We start from the raw sequence: 22,283 nt of genomic DNA, 5'->3' as shown, positions 1-22,283 counted from the left end.
ATCAAAGGACTATGAAATGGACATTGATCATTCACAATAGACTATTGCTTTAAAAAATGGGACAAGGAGTAAGAACTTATGTAAATACAAATTTAAATAACTCCTGGGCTATCCCTGACTTTCCTGAATCAAGTTTTCAGTTGGCTAAAATAAACTCTCAAAATGTACCACCCACTGTGGTATGCTAGTAAAAAGACATCCCCTACTGAGAAAGTCATTGAAGCCATTTACATATGACCAAAGCAATGAGGACTGACAGATCTTTCTAAAAATGATTGGAAATGCTATTTGTAAATAAGTCCTACACATTTCTCTAATGACCTTCTAATTCAAGTGTCCCTAGCAGTTTACAAAATATTAATCTTATTTAGTAGATATTTAAGGACCAAGAAAATATCAGAATGAAATTTTTCAATGCGTTTTAGCCTAAATTTTCTTTAACTTGAGTTTCTTGACTCTCTTATTATGGAGAGTAAAAAAATGTTACATGAAGTGAGAAAATGACTATTGTAAAAACAGATTGTAGAAATTTACCTCCAATTATCTCCCAATTTTTCTGCCTTCACTTTTCTAAGTCTCATGTTGTCCTTGCTGGGAATTTGAAAAAATAGAACAGTTCATAACTCAGAAGCTAATTTTGACTAAAGAGGCAACATGGGGGAATGGAAAGAATCCTGAGCTGAGAGTCAGGAGATCAGAGTTAAAATGTTCACTTCTGCACTATCTGGCTATGTAACTTTGGGCAAATCGTTTCCATCTCTCTCTGGCTCAGTCTTCTCTTCTGTAAAATGAATATGTTCAGTTAAATGACCCTCAGGCTTTTCCCAACTCTAAGTTAGTGATTGCCGAAATATAAGTACTGGCCCCCCAAGCATTTAGACTGAACCCAACATGTTTCTGACATACCAATTGAACACACAACCACATAAGCCCATGAAGCTGAGAGTCTCTCTGGGGTACATGCATACATAAGACTTCTTAGGTCACATCTGCATTTCAGGGAAAGGGATGCCAACATTAATAGCCTATGGCCTTGCACTGGAGAGGAAAGAAGGAAGGAATAATATATCACTCAGCCCTATTAGTCATTTGAAAATAAATTTTCTTCCTCAGTTATGGCTCTTGAAAGGAATTCTCTTCCTCTCTCTCTCTTTCTCTCTTTGGGAGCCTTCCCTTGTAACTGCTGCTTTTTTTTTCAATCAATAATACATGGCAGAAATGATTGTTTAAAAGATGAACACTGGAAGCTGTTGATTCTTTCAGTCCTGGCAGCACACTTACAGCATCTAAATGTGACATATTCTACAATCTAACTGTGACTCCAGACTGACCTAACCTTACACACAATTTCCTTGTATGACCTTCGTATTTGGCATGCAGAGAGTCCTGCTTCTGACAAGGTGAGGAAGATGTGCGATAGGGACAGAGGGATACTGATGAAATCTTCTACCAATTGTCATGTTCATGACTGGCTATTTGGGATTGGCTTTGATACCTATGTATTTTGGATGCTCATGCTCTGAATGCCTCTTGATCGGAGTGCCTTGTGAAGCCATTACCCATCACAATACCTGCCTCTCAGGCCCATGCTACACACAAAATCACAGGAGCTCCAAATGCAAAGGGACCCTATCAGATATAAAGTACTAAGCATCTGAAAAAGAGTCTACCCTTCAATATACCCAACAAGTGGCTATCTAGCCTTTGTTTGAATAACTTAACAGAGGAAAAATTACTTCCCAAGCCAGCCATTCAATCTTTAGATAGCTTTGATTTTTAGCAAATTTTTCCATGTATCAAGCCTAAATCTGCCTTTGCAACTTTCACTCATCATTCCTAGTTCTAGTCTCTGATGCTAAACAAAAAAGTCTAATTTTATGCTTCACATTAGTGTTTCAAACACTTGGGCACAATGATCATCCACCCACACTTTACATCCCCAAGGCTAAGTTAGCCTACATGATCTTAAAGTTCTTTACTATTCTGGGTGATTCAGTGGATAGAGTGCTGGACCTGGAGTCAGGAAGACTCATATTCCTGAGTCCAAATCTGGTCTCAGACACTTGCTAGCTATGTGACCCTGGGCAAGTCACTTAACCCTGTTTGTTTTAGTTTCCTCTTCTATAGAATGAACTGTAGAAGAAAATGGCAAACCACTCCAGTATCTCTGCCAAGACACCCCCAAGGGGGTCAGGAAGAGTCCAATATGACTGAAAAACAACTAAACAATAATCCCAAGCATTTCTATAGAGCCTACTATGTGACAAGTCCTGTACTAAGCACCTCATAAATTTTATCTTCTTTGATCCTTACAACTCCCTTGTCATTTAGTGTCATTTCTCCACATGTTCTCCAATTTATCAATGTTTTCTTAAAATGTGGCATCCTGTAATAGGCCCGTGTGACCAACTTAAATCACATGGAAGCCTATGTCACATGTGGTAGGAGGAGCTTGCTAAATGGGTGGAACAGGAAGGGTGGAGCAGAACAGAGAGGAAGTTATTGAGAGCAGTTAGGGTGGAGGGAGAAGGAGGACACAGGCAAGCAGGCACAGCTAGGCTTGTGAATGTTTGTGGGAAGTCCTTAGCAGAGGGGGAGGCTTGAGAATGGCTTTGTCCCCTACAGTGATAATGTGTATTGACTTCTTGGTTACTGTGATGGATTTGGCTTTCTGGCGTTGGGATTTGGCTTTATGGAGTCTGAATAGGTGTTTTTTCTTCTGTCTTCTATATGGAGAGTCAGCTATACTTTCAATTCTGAACTACCCCAGCATATTCATAGTCACCCTAGGTGCTGTGAATATTGCCTGAGAGAGACACATCCCTAACTGAACACAATACTCTAGATTCTGACTAGTTCAGAGTACAATAAGGCTAGTCCTAGACACTATAACAGAAGTTAGATAGGTAGAGCAAGTGGATAGAGTACTGGACCAGGAGTCAGGAAGAGTAAGTTAAATTCTGGTCTCAGATATTTTCTGGCTTTGTGATTCTAAGCAAGTCACTTTACTTCTGTCTGCCTCAGTTTCCTCAACTGTAAAATGGGGATAATAGTAGTACCTACCTTAAAAGGTTGTCATGATAATCACATGTAAAATGTTTAGCACGGTGTCTGACACATAGTAGGCACTTTAAAATTCTTCCTTCTTTCCTTAATGCATTCTAATATTGCATCAGCATTTTTTTTTGGTTGCCAGATCACCCTACTGACACAGATTGAGCTTGCAATCCATCAAAATCGCATTGTTCTTGTTAGATCATTTGTTGGGTTTTTTGTTTTGGTTTGTTTGTTTTTTACCAGAATTGCTCTGGCTTCCAAAATTCGTACTTGGGACTTCCTGCTCTCCTTGAATGATTTCACCTGTTGAACGTTCACATGTTGTCCATGGGACCATGGAATCTCATTTATCCTTCCTCTAAATTCTCTGACATATATTCAGCTAGTATCTAACTTGCATTCCTACCTTCCCTCTTCTTTTCTGTTGCAAATTCTAAAATGGAGAGGTCACTTCTTCTCAAGCTTCCAAAATTTCCAACTGAACACTGAGTTTCTCCTTATCGGTAGGAATCAGGTCAAGAAAAGAAATTTATTGGTTCCTCCATCTTTTGAAGGAGGAATTATCATTGTCAAGAAATATTAGTTATTCTGCATGAACTGAAGGTCTTCCAGTGGCTATCCAATCAATTCTTCTTTCATCATTACTATGCTAGGTTTATGGCCAGTTTTGGGTATGAAATCATACATTCCAAATGTGTTCTATGTTGCCATCCAGTGGTCATATTGCATCTCAACCTGCCTCCATCGATATCTATGCTCTCTGCTTCCTTGGTTCTCAGATTTCACATGAGTATGTCTTTGTAATGCACTTAGTGATGCATCCCATCCCCCTTTCCAGAACAAAAAGCTTCTTCCTTCTCAGAAGGGAGGCTTCCTTTCTCATTGGGAAGAAATGTGTATCTGCTACTGAGTTCCAGATGTTTAGGGTTTCTTCTTCCCTTTCTTCTCTGTCACATTCTTCTATCATTCAACATCCAAATACTGGGATTTCCCTCTACATCTTCAGATCATTGTTTGCTTTTTCCTTTATATTTTGTTTTAAAGAGGACATCTTTCTCCCCAGGAACATGGGAAGTAGAAAGGTAGTCTTGGAACCCCTTTACTTTCTCTTTCAGGAGTCATGATGGCATATACTTTGATCGTAGATAACAATTTAATTACTTGGCAGAAAGACAGGAATAGAATTTACACACTCTAATAAGGTCACTACAAAATTCTCCCCTTTCTCTAATCTCTCTGCAAGCAAAATCTTCAGTCCTTTATCATTCTTGCTTATTAGTATGGTGATTTTCTCTAGAAAATTCTCACTACTTCAGTAGTACCTTGACAGTCCTACCCAATTTTCTTTCTTCTATTCACCCATTTCTTTCTCCTCCCTCAGTTTCTAACCATTATTTCTTCCATATTCCCCTCATTCCCCTTGAGTCCTTCAGCATATTCACCTCTACTTCTTGCTCTTCCTTTAACACGAGTCATTTCCTCATTTGTTCAGTGTGCATCTTTCTTCTCCTTCAAGCTTCTCATTGCATTCCCCCAAACTTTCCCTTGCCATATTAAATCTCTGGCCCGCTTCATAATTCCAAAGGCTTCCAAATCATCATTCATCTTCTTCTTCAACTCAGTTCTTTCTCCTATTTCCTCTCCCATCCAACCTTGTCTCAGCAATAAAGAAAGTACAATAGAAAAAAATAGATAAGATTACCAAATCTGACAAATTACTGTAGAGGCTCAAACTAAAAACAGTGTCGGAATAAGAACAATAACAGTTTCTCAGAAAACAACAGGGGCTTTGCAGGGACCTCAATCCTAACTTGAGAGTAGTGACCAAGAAAAAAATGGAATCTGAGCCTATAATCATTTTACGATGCTAATTTAACTTTTATGAACATGTTTTGAGCTCTCCTTGCCAGATTCTAGTATTGATCTATCCTATACTGTTAACACATAACCAGACCATATTTGAACACATAAACTTTAAGAGACTTAATAAAGAAGAAACAGATGGCATGAGGCCCATATCCCCACTGGTATAGGGGAAATATTTAAATCCTTAAGTGTCTAGTGAATTTATACAACTGAGTATTAAACCTGAACCATATCAATTTAGGGTCATTTGAGATTTAGGCAAGATGATCCTCATGCTAACACAGAGTTCAGATGTAGGAAGCTATGTGACAGTCTCCACTGTGGTCCTAGACTGTGTGCACAGAATGTCTGCCCAACTCATAAGGGGTCACCAGATCAGGAAATAGCAAAACAATTTTTATGAATTTCTTTGGTTTGTGTATATGTGAAAAATACTTTCACAGCAGTTTTGAGGTAGTCATAAATGAGGAAAAGGATGCACAACTTTCAAGCTACTGAAAGAATAGAAACAAAGCAAGGAAAAATTCAGCAGGGTACTGGAGTTCATCTTCCATTTATCAAAATCAGAAACTCTGGAGGATTGCCTACTGAGGAGAGAGAAGTATATTCCTCTCACCTCCTTCATCATAATGGAGTTAGATTCTCCTAAGTACTGAGAAAAGCATTGACCTCCTGAGCCCTACGTCTCTAAGTTTGAATGAAACAAGAGTTGAATTCATCCATCACTCCCATTATCTCTGCTGTCACTGTAGATTTACAAAGCCAAAGTCCACCTGTGAACTACATGAGCTTTTACAAAATATGAATTGGCTTGTGCTGGTAAGGAAATCTAGGCAGTGGGGAGATACTATACATTTTAGAATGTTTTCTTTTTAAAATTTATTTAATATTTTACATGTTACGTGTAAAATCAATATTTAACATTCATTTTAATTTTGAGTTTCAAATTCTCTCTCTTCCTCCCTCTCCATCCCCCTCATTGAGAAGCCAAGCAGTTCAATATGTTATAATGTGTAGTAATGCAAAATATTTCCATAATAGTCATGTCATAAAAGAAAACATAGGCAAAAAAAGTCAAGAAAAACATAGTAAAAAAAATATGCTCCAATCTGCTATCAGATTCCATCAGTTCTTTCCCTAGATACAGACAGAATTTTTCATGATAAGTCCTTCAAAGTTGTTTTGGATCATTTTATTGATGAAAATAGCTAAATCATTCAAAGTTTTTCATCTTACAATATTGCTGTTACTTTGTACATGGGCAGCTAGGTGATGCAGTAGATACAGCACTAGTGCAGGAGTCAGGAAGACCTGAGTTCAAATCTTACCTCAGACACTTGACACTCACTAGCTCTGTGACCTTGGGCAAGTCACTTAATCCCAATTGCCTCATCCTGGGTCATCTCCAGTCATCCTGATGAATATCTGGTCACTGGATTCAGATGGTTCTGGAGGAGAAGTGAGGCTAGTGACCTGCACAGCCCTCCCTCACTCAAAAAACAAAGTCAAGTGCAAGTCATGTCATTATTTCTCTGATGGCACGGTCTTCTTCAGCAACAAAGGACGAACACACACACACACTTTGTACACAGTACATTTCACTTTACATCAGCTCATATAAGTCTTTCTAGGTTTTTATGAAAGCATTTTGCTTATCATTTCTTATACTACAATAGCATTCCATCATAATCACATACCACAATTTGTTCAGTGGTTCCCCAATTGATGGACATCCCCTCAATTTCCAATTCTTTGCACCAGAAAAGAACTGCTATAAGTATTTTTGTACATATGGATCCTTTTCCTTTTTTATCTCTTTTGGAATACAGACCTAGAAGTGGTATTGCTAGGTCAAAGGGTATGCATGGTTTTATAGCCCTTTGGGCATAGTTCCAAATTGCTCTACAGAATAGTTGGGTCAGTTTACAACTCTACCAACAGTGCATTACTCTCTCATTGTTCCATATCCCCTCCAACATTTGTCATTTTCCTTTTCTGCCCTATTAGACAATTTAATAAGTATGAGGTAGTACCTCAGAATTATTTTAATTTTTATTTCTCCAGTCAATAGTGAATTAGATCATTTTCATATGGCTATAGGTAGCTTTGACTACTTCATCCATAAACTTCACATATTTAGATCATTTATTAATTGGGAATGACTCTTATTTCTATAAAGTTGACTCAGTTCTCTATATATTTGAGAAATGAGACCTTTATCAGAGAAACTTACTTCAATTCATTTTTTACTATTTGCTAACAGTATTTCCCTCCATCCTATTGCCCCTACCCCCTGGTTCTTCTATTCTCTCTCTCCTTTCACCCTGTTCCTCCTCAAAAATTTTTTGCCTCTACCTACTCCCTCCTTCAATCTGTCCTCCCTTCTATCACTACCTCCCCTTTCCCTTTGACTTTCCTGTAGGGTAAGAGAGATGCCTATATCCAACTGATTGTGTGTGCTATTCCCTCATTGAGCCAATTCTGATGAAAGTAAGGTTCACTCATTCCCCCTCATCTCCCTCCTCTTCTCCTCCACCATAAAAGCTCTTTCTTGCCTCTTTTGTGTGAGATAATTTACCCCATTCTACCTCTCCCTGTCCCTTTCTCTCAACACATTCCTCTCTCACCTCTTAATTTTATTTACTAGACATCATCTCTTCATATTCAACTCACTCCGGTGCCCCCTATCTATCTACAGACAGATTAAATAGATGGATAGTTCAATAGATAGATAGATAGACAGACAGACAGACAGATCCTCCTTCTAACTATCCCAATAATGAGAAAGTTCTTTACAAGTATCACCTTCCCACATAGGAGTGAAAACAGTTTAATCTTATTAAGTCCTACATGATTTTCCTTTCCTAGTTATCTTTTAATGCTTCTCTTGAGTCTTGTATTTGAAGGCCAAATGTTCTATTCAACTCCAGTCCTTTTAGTAATAATGCTTAAAAGTCCTCCATTTCATTGAATGTCCATTTTTCTCCCTAAAGAATTATACTGTTTTGCTGAGTAAGTGATTCTTGGTTGTAATCCTACCTCTTTTGACATCTAGAATATCATATTCAAAGTCCTCTCATCCTTTAATGTAGAATCTGCTGAATCTTGTTTTATCCCGACCATGACTCCATGGTACTTAAGTTATTTCTTTTTGACTGCATGCAATATTTTCTCTTTGACCTGGGAGCTCTGGAATTTGGCTATAATATTCCTAGAAGTTTTCATTTTGGGATCTCCTTCTGGAAGTGTTTGGTGAATTCTTTCCATTTCTATTTTACTCTCTGTTCCTAGAATATCAGGGAAATTTTCCTTGATAAATTCTTGAAAGATGATGTCTAAGCTCTTTTTTTTAATCATGGCTTTCAGGTAGTCCAATGATTTTTCAATTATCTCTCCCAGAACAATTTTTCAGAATAGTTGTTCTCCAATTAAATATTTCACATTGTCTTCTATTTTTTCATTTTTTTATTTTGTTTTATTGTTTCTTGATTTTTCACAAAGTCATTCACTTCTGTTTACTCCATTCTAATTTTTAAGGAATTATTTTCTTCAGCTTTTGTACCTCCTTTTTCCCTTTGGCCAATTTTACTTTTTAAGGAGTTTTTTATCTCAGTGAATTTTTGTGCCTCATTTTCCATTTGACCAACTCTGCTTTTTAAAGCATTCTTCTCATTGGCTTTTTCATTCCTCTTTTACCATTTGGCCTACTCTGGTTTTAAAGTATTATTTTCTTTAGTCTTTTTGTGTGTCCTTTACCAAGCCATCGACTCTTGTTTGCCACGATTTTCTTGTGTCACTCTCATTTCTTTTCCCAATTTTTCCTCTGCCTCTCTTACTTGATTTTCAAAATCTTTTTGAGTGCTTCCATGGCCTGAGACCAAGTCATATTTTTCTTGAAGGCTTTGGATGAAGGAGCTTTGACTCTGTTATTTTCTGAGTATGTGTTCTGATCTTTCTTGTCACTATAGTAACTTTCTATGCTCAGAATGCTTTTTTCTGTTGTTTGCTCATTTTCCTAGTCTATTTCTTGACTTTTAATTGTTCTTAAAGTAGGACTCTGCTTGCAGGGTGGAGAGCACACTGTCCCATGTGTCAGGGGTTTTGTGCAGTTGTTGTTTTCAGAGATATTTCTTAGAACCTGGAAGTTTTCAATTCTTCCAAGGTGGCATGAGCTAAGAAAAGGTGTGTTTATTACTCTCCTGGGCTGTGCTCTGGTCTGTGAGAGACTACAAGCACTCTTTTCTCCTTGGGAAGTATGAGGAGCGTCTCCCCCTCCACTGTGGTCACAAATTGTGCTATGCCAGTGCTCTTCCTTACCCTGGGACTGCCACCCAGTCCTGGGGCCTGGATAAGAGCAAGGGTAAAGATACAGAGTCCTGCCTTTGTGCTAGCAAAGAGACCCCTGTAATCTTCTTCTGACCTGTTGTTTGACCCCCTTATTGTCTATGGGCTGAGAATTCCAAAAGCAGCTGCTGCCATGGGGGGCCTGCTTCTGGTTTGATTGGGCCAGAGTTATGCTGGCATGGCCTACGGTGGACTATGCTCCACTCTCACCCAAGTGTAGCAGAACTTTCCTACTGATCTTCTAAGTTGTTTTTGGCTGAAAATTTATTTCACCCCATCCTTTTGTGAGTTATACTTGTTTTATGTCATTATTTAAACATGTTTGGGCTCAGGTGAGCCCTGCCTTTTCTCTACCATCTTGGCTCTGCCCTCTCCTTTAATCTTCACAGAGTTTTTAGTGATCATTATGCCAACTGGCCTCCCAAATCTACATTTGTTTCATTCACATCTACCAGCATGATCCACAGATCATAAAAATAGGCTCTGTGTAAGGCATCTTAGAGTTTATTTAATTGCACATTCCTTTCACAAATAAAGAAATGACAATACAAAACAGTGAAATTACTTGTCCAAGCTAGTTGGACAACAGCTTGGTCACAGGCAAGTTGGTCACAGAGCAAGAATTTAAACCCAAGTGACTTGATTATGTCTGGTATACATATACTTTCTATTATACCATGAATTCTCTTCTGTTGACAATCATCACTTTCACCCACTGCTCTTCATTACTACAATGGATCCACAGTCCCTGAAATGTATATATTCCTTCCATGGGGGCAGTATGGAAAAAGTACTGTCTCTAGAGTCAGAAGCCCTGCCTATCAAGCTGACTACCTCAACTTTAGGCAAGTCCCTATTTACCACCTGAGGCCTCAGTTTTCTCATTGGCAAAATGAAAGAGTTGGAATGGATGTCCTCTAAGAGTCCAGGTAGCTCTGAATCTATGATCCTATGATTAATTCCATAGATGCCTTCTCATCCTATGTAACTTGTGTCCCAATTCTTCCTAGATCTTCTAATGATAATTTACCCAAAATGGTAAAAGCCATCCTTTTGAACCAATACAAAACTTGAGCTGTTAGCTCCTGCTGTTACCATATGACTGACCTGCCTCCTTTTCTAATGATATATTTCCTCAGTGACACCCCCTGATACAACGAGGAAAAAAGGTGTAGTAGACGAAGAGCCCACTTTGGAGGCAGAAAACCTGTTTTCGGTTCCTGCTTTTGAAAAATGCCACCTGTATAATCATGGACAAATCACTTCACCTTTCAGGGCACTAGGAGATTTTCCAAGATTATAAGTTCCCAACAAGTTACCCATCTGCTTCAGTGGATAGAGCTTTCACATTGAATGTTCTCTAGACCAACACAAGTATCAGGCCATTTTTTAAAAATAATCCTTCCCCATTGTTGCTCCTGTCATCTACCTATCTACCTACATGTATGTATTTACACATACACACATACAAATATGTAACACCCATTTAATTCAATTTTACATTAGTCTGTATGTAACCCACAACACAGATTCTTCTCAGATTTTTGTATTCCATATTTATAAACATACAGCATGACCAGGATAACATTTCACACTTCCATAAAATCCCTATCATAACTGAAGCCTGACTAATATAGTTGTAGGAATTGAGAATGGCTCCATTAAATTATACCATCTCTAGATTGGATGTAAGGAGCTTATTACTCATGTAGGACATGGAAACTCCTGGCCTGAGCTTTATAATGCCTTCTCAAAGTTGCTTGGGAGAAAGAAAAGAGAGCTTTTTGGTGGTGACCTAGAGTGATCCTTTAAGATCAAGTCAGTTAAAAGTGTAGCACATTGTCTCCAGCATTTAAACAGTGCCTGGTACACAGTAGGCAATTGATAAATATTTGTTGACATCACCATAATCACATGCACATTTAGAATTTACAATGACAATAATTCTATCAAGAATATGTAGTAAGATCCAATCAGAACACAACTTATGATGAGATGATATAATATTTAACATGCAAAAAATTATACATCCTGAAACATATCAACAACATCCACTAAAATTATAATATCCTATGTTTGACCTACAAAGATTTTTAATGCTACCACCAAACATCAACTTTGTATCGATTTCATTATCTCTCTGTAAATATGGGATCACAATGAATGTGACTTTCCTAAAATTGCTGATATTCTGATTACCTTCCAATACATAACATAAAATCAAGCCTGAAATACACCTAAGTGCTTTGATTAGTCCCATTCCAAATACCTTTTAAAGACTTCAAATGACAGCAAAGTGTTTTAAAACTATAAATTATGTGATTGTAATCAAGTGATATAATTGATTGGACAATATTTTATTGCATCTGTATAACATACATAACTCTTTCCAAGGTCCAATTCATTAGGAAAATATTGGAGAGGAAGAACGAGCAGTGTATTTATTGATCATGAAGATCTTTCAGGAATTGATGTTTTCTCCCTTAAAGTATTTCATTTACAATACTAATTAGCTAGGTTACCTTGGGCAAGTCGTTTTACCGCAACAGAAAAGAGAACTCTTAGTTTCCTCATCTGAAAAATGAGGGGGCTCAGTTAGATTTATAAGTTCTTTTCTAGCTCTAATATTCCACAGTTCTATTATTGCTTCCAAAACAGGCATTTTCCAAAACAGAACACAATATTTCAACATTATCACTGCCGTGTCCCTGCATCATCATAGTAGGGAGTAAAGCACTGAATCTGGAGTCCATTCTAATTCTAGCTCTGCTACATACTATTTTAGAATTATGAGCAACTCACTTGACCTCTTAATTTGTCCATTTACAAAATGAGAATGTTGAGCTAAATAATCTTTAAGGTCCCTTCCACATCTAAATCCTTTGATGCTAGGCTTCATTTCCAATCCTATTTTCATTGGCACCTATATAGATCAGAGAACCAGTCCCATGAAAGACCCTATAACCCCTCATATCATTCAGTACTGTGTCACTAAGACCAAATACATATCAATATATAGGTTCATAAATTAAGGGCTGGAAAGGACCTCAGAGTCCATCTAATCCAAACCCTTCACTTTACAAATAAGAACACTGAGGCCCAGTGAGGCACAGTCATAAGCAAAAAAGTCAGGATTTGAAACCAAACCCTCTCATACCACAGCCATTTTACTGTGGTGCAGAAATACAAAACTGGTTTCATATTCACTTGACACAAAGGATCAAACTAATTTGGAAGGTTTCATAATAGCACAAAAAGAAATAATGTTGGCCTGAACTACGATGGTGACTTGGGATTTTGGAGAAGGGGATGGATGTGAAAACTTTTGTAGAGGTCAAATCAATACGATATGGCAATTCTTTGTATATGGGAAGGGAGAAGCAATGAGAAAAATGCAAGAGTCATGGATAAATACAAGGTTATAAACCTGAATGACCAAAAAGTTGATAGTACCATCAACAGAATGGCAGTGATTAAAATTGACAAGACTACGAGCAATAATAACACATACTATGTGATCCTGGGAAAATTAAGGTGTAAATGAGGAGAAAACATGACTGACAAGTACTCAGCATGAGATCTGGATAAGCCAGATCATCCTTAGAGCATTTATAGAGGAAACTGTAATAACAACAAACATAAAGGAAATAGAACAGATCTGGAAGCCCTTTACAATGCTCTGTTCCTCTCAGCAATGATATTTGGCCTTAACCACCTCAATTACAATGCATAAAGAAGCAGCAATCATACTTTAGATGAAGTAGGAAATAGAACTAGACCTGATCAAAATCACATAGAAGAAATTGTGATGTAACACAGTTTTTAAAAGCACTTCATCTCAAAGAGGAGATGATCCCAAAACAATACAAAAATATCACAAATGATATTTTTGCCAAAAATATTGGCATCGTCAGCAACTGCCAACCCATTTGCTTACTTTTTTACTGTAATACTCCAAGGATTTGTAGTTTCACTCAGGTGAATGTGTGACTAATAATTTATTCTATATACAGACTAATTTTCAATTCAATAAAATTAATCAACTTCTACCTACGTGTGGAGAGCCTGGTGCTATGTACTAGGTGAGATTAAGAATTTGAATAGTCCAAGGTTTCATTGAAATTCTAAACTAGTAGAGAGATACGACGTGTAAAAATAGGTATAACAAAAAAAATCAATTGCATGAAGAGTGTCCTTGATGAAAACATAAGAAAGGAATGCATAGCCTTTCAGAGGTAATTTTCTATGGCAGACCACACAGGAGCATAGGATCATAGATTTTTTTAAAAAATCTTTGCAACCACACAATTAGCTGACTTAGAGGAATAGGGGCTATAGAAGTCTATTATTCTTAGTTTATTGATTTTTAAACATTTGACACAGTTGAATGAAATGTGGCTTCAAAGGATCTCTCAGACAAGTTGCTACCCATATATACATTAAAATTATACAAGTTTCAAAGATAGATGCAGCTATGGGGTTGACTTCTTGTTCAATGATGCACTGAGTGTTGACATCAAAGTAGGTTTAAACTAGGAAGATGCATACTTATTCAAGTTAATTGACAGTGTTACAAAAGATATCCCATACACAGTTCAAATCTATTGATGTCAAAGTTATCCAAATGTCCATATTCACAGATGCTATTATATGAAGGGCATTCAGGTGTAGAGCACAATAAAAATGTATATTGTTCAGACCATGACATGTAACATACACACACAGCACACACACACACATATATATAATAGGCACTACATATGGATATTGGACTGAGTGCATGACTGAAGAGGAAGAAAAGACTAGGCCACGAACATATACAATGTTTTTGTTAATCTCAAACTTCTCAGTGCCACAGTCTTGGAAAGAAGCAAAATAACAACCCAAAGGGAAAACAGGACAGATTGTCTTTAATAACTAGACACAAATTGTGAACAATGATTTGTGTGTGAGAAGTGATGCACAAGTATTATCAAGACTAGGCATGTAGGTATGGTCAGAAAAGGATATGGCTTGGACATGAGGCAACAATAAGAGATAACAGATGTTATGCAGTGGTACACACACACACACACACACACACACACACACACACACATATATATACACACACAAAGTAAATAAAAAATTATTTCAGTACAGTTCAATAGCATCTGGGGAAATCAAGAAAGGTCTCATGAAGAAGGTTGTACTTGAGCTGAACTTTGAAGGGATTTCTGCATACCATGAAGGCAGGTGCATTTGGAGATATGGAGAGACAACCCATGCAAAGGCAGATTTTGAAAAGAGAATGCTGTAGGAACAATAAGTTGACTAATTTGGTGTGTAAGGTGAGTGTGTGAAGTTGAGTGATACACGGTAGGACTGGAAAGACAGGCTAAACTCAGATTTGGTCATCAAGTGACAATCTGAAATCTTGGCGTAAGCAGTTTCAGTTGAGTAATGAGGTCAGAAGCCAGAATGAGCCAGAGTGCAATGAATGAGCTGAGACACTTGTTAGTTAAGAAGAACTGTAGACAAGGAGTGCAGATAGCATTTAAAGTGGTTTGGCTATGAAAGGGAGACATGATATAGGATGATATCCTGAGGAGATGGTAGGTTCAAGTCAAGATTTTTAGTTTTTTGCTTTCTTTGGTTTTAAGGCTGGGGGAGATGTGAAACTGAAAATAAATCAGAACTAAAAAAGAATTTCCAGTATTTTGATATAGGCTGAAAAGAGATAGAGGTTGAAAATCACAGTATTATAATTTAAGAGCCAAAAGAATCTTAAAAGCCATTTAGTTCAGCCTCCTCATTTTATAGTTGAGGAAACTGGGGGTCAGAGGTCCAGCTGGCAGCATGCTGAACTTCCTTCAAAGTTCAATCCAGGAGTTATCTATTTCTTTTACGAGATCTATCCTGATTTCCCCAGTTGCTATTACCCAAGGACACACAGGTAGCAGTAAATGACAGGGTTCTTGGAATCCAAAATCCATCAGAGCAAACTACTAGAAGGAGAAATACAAGCATTTGGTCAAGGGCACAAGCAGAGGAGTTCCCTTGGCAAAGTTTCTCTTCAAAGTCAACTCTTCATGAGAGACTGAAGTAAAAGAGAGATCAAGGGGTGTTATCAAGGGATTTGGCGTAGAAAACAGAGACAAAGAGCAGGTCCTTGGAAAATGATTTCTATTCTTTCAGTAAAGTATGAGATAAGGTACTTATGAAGTCCTTTATAAATAGACGTGCCTAAAAGGAATCATTCACTGGCTTCCTTGATAATGCACTCATAAATTCTCTAAACTTAGCCAGGTCAACATTTAGACAAAAGTTGTGTACTCTCATTACCATTACAATACTCAGAGCTTTACCAGCCTGATAGGATCTACCAGGGATTGAATTCTACTTCAAAGTCATTTCCCTTCTGAAGTGAAGTACTGCAGAGTGATTTTACTAGAGAACCAAAATCGATAATGCTAAATGCCATGATTTTGTATTGGCACTTTACAGGGTAAAAAGTGCTTTCACTTTACTTCATTTGATCCTTATAATAAGTCTGCTAATATGACAAATATTAATATGCCCATTTTACAGATAAAGAAAAGCGAGGATAAGTGACTTTTCTGAAGTTACACAGCTAGCAATGTGGAAACAAGGATTTGAATGAAGATTTTTTGGACTCGGTGGACTTGTGTTCTTTCCACTACATTAGTCTGAATTATTTCATATGTGTTTCATCTTCCCATTTAGGATTGTAGAATTTAGTGTTGTAAAGAATCTCAGATATCATCTATTTCTACCCCTTCATATACAGATGAAGAAACTAAGGTCAGAGTTAAATCAGTTTACCCAAAGTCACATCGACAGCAAGACCGTAATTCCTAGAGTGTGAGATTAGTTTTATATTTTCCTTGTGTCCCTAAAGCTGGCAAAATGGCTTTTCAGAAAATATGATGGATGAATGAATGAATTGAATGGATGAGAATCTAGAAAACTAGAGCTAGTTTTGAACAGAGGATGGGTTCTATCCTCAGGATAATTCTCAGTACTGAGAGTCAGGAATCTTAAAGGTTTCGTTGATTTTTATTTACCCTGTGATTGTATTAATTTTATTCTGTCTGACTGCTATTTCAGACCATTTTGCTTACTGTTGGAATCAGGATCAGGCCTGAAATGAAGGCTGGAACTAGCTATACAAGTTGCATAGTAAAGTCTAATTTACTACCTCATATGTTTTATTAATGTTGCAATATTTATCATTTATTTTAAGTTGTCATTGATTTTTATTAAAAAGGACATTTTTATTACAAGTATATGATGCCAGTAAAATAAAATACTTTCCCATCATTCCCCTCCCTATTCTCCCAAAGTGCATTCTGGTTAATTTTCTTTAAGTGCTCATGAAAATCCCAGTCAGATTTGGCTGACTTAGACTGTGGCTCTCCAATCACATACCACTTCACATGAGATAGGGAGCCAAAAAAAGAGATGGTTTTCTCACCTGGATTAGTAATGGCTCAGGAGACAGAATTTCTGAGGTTTCATTTCATTTGACTTAGGGAAATCAGCTTCAGTTGGAACCAAGCAAATGTACAAAGAATGTGAGAAAACTTGTCTTTTTCTTCTCTCCCGTGTTTATACCTAAATGAATAGACCAGGAGTAGGACTGGTGTATGGGAACTTGCCTACAGAGTGACTTCTCACTTCACAGAGAAAACTACCACGTCCAATAAAACACAGTATGGTGTCAAGAAAAGAGGCATGAACATGCAGTTAGCTACACCTTGTTTCAGATTCTAGCAGTGGCACGTCATAGGAGTATAACCACGGTAAATCACTCAGTCTCTCTGAACAACTCTCAGTTTCATTATATGCAAAAAGGAGATGATACTCAAACTGTTGTACCTATGCCATCGGGTTGTTGTAATGACAACAATGTAAAACATGGTCTCTTACAGTCCTTCCTAGACCAAACTGTTATATCTTTCCCAGCTGTTCTAAAGGGCTTCAAGAAAGGGTAACCTGAAAGTCATATATCAAATGAACTCAGAGGTAGAAGATTCCTTAGAAATCAGTAATTTTGTCTTTGTTGTTCAGTCATTTCAGTCATGTCTAACTCTTTGTTATGCCATTTGGGATTTTTTTGGCAAAGATACTGGAATGTTTTGTCTCCTTTTAGAGCTCATTTTATATATGAGGAAACTGAGGCAAACAGGGTTAAATGACTTGCCCAGGGTCACACAGCTTGCAAGAGTCTGAGGCCAGATTTGAACTCAGGAAAATGAGTTTTCCTGGCTCCAGGCCTGGCACCCTATCCACTGTGCCACCTCCTTCAAAATTCATTCCAGCAGCAAGTCTTGTCAATTCTTTCTCCAGGACATCTCCTTGGTTATCCATTTTCACTCCATTTTGGGGGCTGCCCACTACTATGAACCTATTCCTTGAGCCTCTTGTACCCAAATTTTTGTCATAATCCCTAGCTGTTATTGTTGAATCATTCCAATTCCTGCCCATTCGGCAATGTCATTTCAAATGCCATGTTCTCTATGAAGCCTTTCCTGGTATGCATAGATACTAGTCCCTAAAGAATAACCTTGAACTTATCTTCAGGGATATTTGTGTTTATTATATATTCATGCTTTTGTATTGCAAAATATTTTCTACACATACCTACTGCCTCCCCCAATAGACTATAAGCTCCTTGAGGACAGGGATTGTTTCATTTCTATTTTTGCATCCCCAATTCCTACCAAAGGCATCACTAAGTTCTTAAATTCTTGCTCATTAAATTCCTGGGATTTTGTGATCATTGGCTCATAAGATCTATATTCTTACACTTCTTGAACCATTTTATTAGACTCTTGCCTTGACCCAACAAGAGCTCCAGGAGAAGAAACTCCTCAACCAGTGCAGGATCAATAATCATTCTTCAGCATGTAGTTAGTCTTGGAAAGTTAAACTAGCAAGTTTCAAAGGAAAAAATCCAAGCTACCAATAGCCATATAAAAATGCTTCAAATCACTAATAATTAGAAATGCAACTTTCAGGTTACATCTCATATACATCAGATTATCAGAAATGACAAAAAAGTAATATGACAAATGTTGGAGGAGCTGCAGGAAAACAGGTGCTTTAGTGCATTATTGGTAAAGCTGTGAGTTTCCAAACATTCTAGAAAGAAATTCAGAATTATGCCACTAAAAATCACTAAGTTCTGCATACCCCCCCTCTCAGCAGTACCACTAAAAGACATATTCCAAAAGAGGAAAAAGGATATATGTATTTGTTTATGTATGTATATATACATGTATGTATGTAGATGCAGATAGATAGATATTTAAATATCTATAGTCCTTTTCAATGGTAAAGAACTGGAAACAAATTGGGTGCCCATTCATTGGGGAATGTCTGAACAAATAAATTATGGTTTATGAATGTCACAGAACACTATTATGCTTTAAGAAACTGTGAAATGGATAGTCCCAGGGAAACCTGGAGATACTTCTATGAACTGATACAGAATGAAGTAACCAGAATCAGGAGAATGACTTATCTGATAACAACGTTGCAAAAACAGCACCTTTGAAACACGTAAATAACTCTGATCGATGCCATCACCACATCCACAATTCTAAAGGACCAATGAGAAAGCGTTCTACCCACCTCCTGACAGAAAGATGATTGACTCATGTGTAGTATGCAATTCATACTTTTGGACGTGACCAATATGAGATTTTTTTTGTTTGAATACGCATATTTGTCATGATATAGTTTTTCTATTTCTTTTTTGTTTTGTTTTGTTTTCAATTGGGGGAAGGAATATGGGAGAGAAATAAAATAAATACTTGTTAACTGAAAATAAAAGCTGACAATGAGAGAGTTTATCTGGGACACTGAGAGGTTAAGTGATTTTGCCAGGATTATGAAGCCAGAATATTGTCAGAGGCTAGACTTAAATCCAGGTCTTCTTGACACTGAGGCCAGCTTTCTATCCATTATGCCATACTGCCTCTTGCACAGCAGATGTTGCTAAATAGAGGAAAGGTAAGAACTGATAGATTAAAACATAAATTAGGTCCATACAATATTAAAGAGAGGAGAAATCAATGATCATCTACTCTAAATGCTTTATTATAGAGAGGAAGAAAGTAGTGACTAAAGAATCTCTGACCTGCCCAAAGTCATATTAAGATTTTGTGTTGGAGCAGGAGATTTACCATGTGGGTTCTTACCAGTACATTGTACTAGAAATGCTAAAAGGAGAACATGTTCTCATCCAACAGTGCTGGTCAACTCCCCAACTTCCCAGAAAAATGCTATTTTTAATCTAATCCTTGACCTAAACAAGATTATGTTCTAAAATGAAAGGCTTACTTGGCTGTACAGAACACATTAACACGCAGTGACAAGAGATATGCAAGTTTTCCAGAAACCCAGTTTGGGTTTTAAGTGCTTTATAGACAATGTCAAGGACTTTACAATTTCTTCCAAGGAAGACACAATGAAGATGTTGCATTTTTTTTCTTCGTCCTTCATCACCATTAAATGACACAGCCTTCAGAGAGGCTATAGTCCCTCCAAATTTTCCTGGGATTGCTCTGAGATAATAGTTTTCATCACGGTTTTTTTCAGGAACCTGTAAATTTCATTTGTGGGCCCAGTCACGAAAATGAGAAATCCCCTTTCCTGAGACTTCCCCCTAAGTCCTGGGTTTACCTGGTTACTCCCAAAACAAGGACCTAAATTTTGGATTATACTGCATGCTGGGGAGCAGGTTTGCAATATAGAATAAGCTTCTTAACTATCTGAACTGGTAAAAGCCTGGGCTCATATACATAAGAGCAAACTTTCTAGCTATGTAAACCTGGGCAAGTTACTTAGTCTCCAAGCCTCAGTTTCCTCCTCTGTAAAATTAGCGTAATGATAATTGCATTACAGTCCCTTCCAGGACTTCCATGAGGAAAATACCCTATAGGGCTTGAAGCACTATTTGTGAACTACTTGCTATCTTTGGGCAGCAGTACATCTCAGCTACTGGGCTGATGCAGCTATAGTAACCATCTGTGACTTAGCTCTAGAAAACTGATGAAGAGACTTTTTCCTCTCAGCCTTGGGTTTACCTGGTTCCCAACAAAGCAAGATTGGATTTTCTGTCCTGGGAAATTAATTCAACACATATTACCCAACTCACCTCACCAAATAGTAGTATCCTCTGTCTCCTATTGGCCTGAGGTGAAGAGCTAAAGGTATTTTGGCTCCTACTCAACAACCAAGGCATGATTTTGAAAGTGTTGCCAGACCTTGTTTCCTCAAAATTCCTATTACAATATGTTATTGGGGTGTGTGGTATGAAGGTGACAATGGTTTCTCAAAGACATAAGCTCTGGTGAATTTTGCCATACTGGGAAAACTGAGTGTCAGTGACGGACTATGCCAGTTCCTAAGACCTTTCCTGGTACTGGTACACAGTGAACAACAGTAGTGACTAAGATTTCCATAATGCTTACATGGCAAGTCTGTCAAGGTGACAGTTGAAAATATTATTATACCCATTATATTGATGAGGAAACCAAGGTTCCAGGCAGTGTTACCTACAGGATATGGACCAAGGTGGCAGGGGACAGAGAACCTTATCTGAAGTCAAAAGATGAGAATTTAAATACCAGTTCTGTTATTTACTCAGTCTGAACCAATCATTCATTTCTCTCAGCCCCAGTTTACTTAATTTTAAAATTAAAAGAATGGTCTAGATCAGGAGTGAAGAACCTGCGGCCTGGAGGCAACATGTAGCCTTCTAGGTCCTTGGATGTGGTCTTTTTGACTGATTCCAAATTTTGCAGAACAAATCCTTTTGTTACAGGGATTTGTTCCATGCAGTTTGGATTCAAAGGTCCATACTTGAGGACCTATAGGGCCACATGTGGCCTTGAGGCCACAGGTTTCCCAACCCTGGACTAGATAATCTCTCCGGTTCTTTCCAGCTCTAAATCTATGATCCAATGATCCAGACTCCAGGGTCAGTCACCACATCAGACTGCCTCATGCTGTGTATAAGATGAAGTCTTTGTTTATTAGCCACTACCCTCAGACAAATCCTCATACTTTCCCTGAGTCGGCAAGAAGATGTTTATGACTGTGCTCACAATTGCCGAGTAAAAAAGCACTCTGAAGATAGATCATTTAGGACTCTGAATTCAGTTCAGTTCAATAACCATGTATTAAGTGCTTGCTATATACAAGGCCCTGTGTTAGGGACTGAGGATGCAAAGAAAAATAGCTTCTGCCCTCAGGGGCCTTACATTCAACTGGGAAACATTTTAATCTTTTTTGCAGAACAAATAATGTGCATTTACTGCCTGCACAGTCTCCAAATCCTTGGAGAGCTTCCAATTCTCTACTTCACAATGATGCTGCATTTATGTGATTTTTTTTTAAGTTCCCACATGAGAGTGCCTGTGTAAAAAGTTGGTTATGGAGAGATGTTTGAGGAAGGGAGAGAAAAAAGCTAATTAATAGTGGGAGGATGATTGCATCAACATTAAGAGCTACATCTATATAATGCCTTAAGATTTGCAAAGCACTTTAGAAATGTTTTTTCATTTAACAGAGAATGAGCAATGCCCAGTCCATTTCTGGTCAAAGATGCCATGTCTGGAATCCTGTTCAGACCTCAGTGACCTGGTTCAAGACAAGGGCAAGGCCAATGGTCTAGGATCAGACAAAGATGAAGCAGAGATAGGACAAGGAGGCTGGTTTAATTCAATTCACTTTAACAAATCTTTATTTGGCAAAAACTAAGCTGTATTGGAGAAGGGCTTCTTGCTTGTTGTCATTCAGTAATGTCTACTTTGTGACACCAGGAACCCTACTGTCCGTGGGGTTTTCTTGGCAAAGATACTGGAATGGTTTGCTATTTCCTTCTCCAGTGGAAGAAAAACAGAAGTTAAGTGATTTGCCCAGGGTCACCCAGTTACTAAGTGTCTCAGGCAGGATTTTAACTCAGCTCTTTCTGACTCCAGGCACAGTGCTCTATTCACTGA

Source organism: Notamacropus eugenii, chromosome 1 (assembly GCF_028372415.1).
Source record: "Notamacropus eugenii isolate mMacEug1 chromosome 1, mMacEug1.pri_v2, whole genome shotgun sequence".
Classification (NCBI taxonomy): domain Eukaryota; kingdom Metazoa; phylum Chordata; class Mammalia; order Diprotodontia; family Macropodidae; genus Notamacropus; species Notamacropus eugenii.
This window is presented reverse-complemented; position numbering follows the sequence as displayed.